At 30.5% G+C, this 722-nt stretch overlaps 1 pseudogene; it reads right to left on the reverse strand.

Moving 5' to 3' along the window:
• The window catches only part of LOC107614948, a 574-nt pseudogene continuing 247 nt past the window's right edge, over positions 396 to 722 (reverse strand).

Consider the following 722-nt stretch of genomic DNA (forward strand, 5'->3'; position numbering starts at 1 on the left):
AGAGTGGAGGATAAAACTTCATTTCACATTTATTCTCTTTCTCTCCTTGCTTTCTTACGATGATAAAAGTAGTCAGAATTTGTTAACTTCTTTCAAATTCAAATAGATTATAGTATATTACATCTAAATTCGCACTGAAGATTAGGAAATTCAACTTGCATTCATTTTTATAATATGTGACACCTTAAATTGTAACCTTTCCTAAGGATGAGAAAATTTAATTTAAGTAGATTTAGAATCCAAAATAAAACTACAGTATAGTATCACCGTCAATAGCTTCTTATTTTCAGTCACTTTTTAATATATCTTTTTGAATATGTATTTACATTTTAGACAGATAGTAACAACTGACAAGTAGTATGTTAAATTCAGTTATCTGTGATATACTGTGGACAAAACAACAAAAATTAAAATTTTTTAAGAAAAATATTACCTATGAAATAAACGTTTGTTCTTCATGAGTCCTATTAATTAAGGTACTTAACTCGTGAAACCAAGTATTAATTAATCACCACCATCCATGGACAGCTTGGGAGCATGTGTTCTTGATCCACCTGAAGCTCTTCCTAAGAGATCCTTTCATTTTGCCTTCAACAGAATAAATCTTGTAGCAAGCTACTCTCTTCTTCCTCTGCAACTCTGGATCATTCAAATTCCAATTAGGTTTTGATTCTTTATTCTTACTATTACCAGTCTTCACCGCATGATTTGCACTGTAACAC

Source organism: Arachis ipaensis, chromosome B09, assembly GCF_000816755.2.
Source record: "Arachis ipaensis cultivar K30076 chromosome B09, Araip1.1, whole genome shotgun sequence".
NCBI lineage: Eukaryota > Viridiplantae > Streptophyta > Magnoliopsida > Fabales > Fabaceae > Arachis > Arachis ipaensis.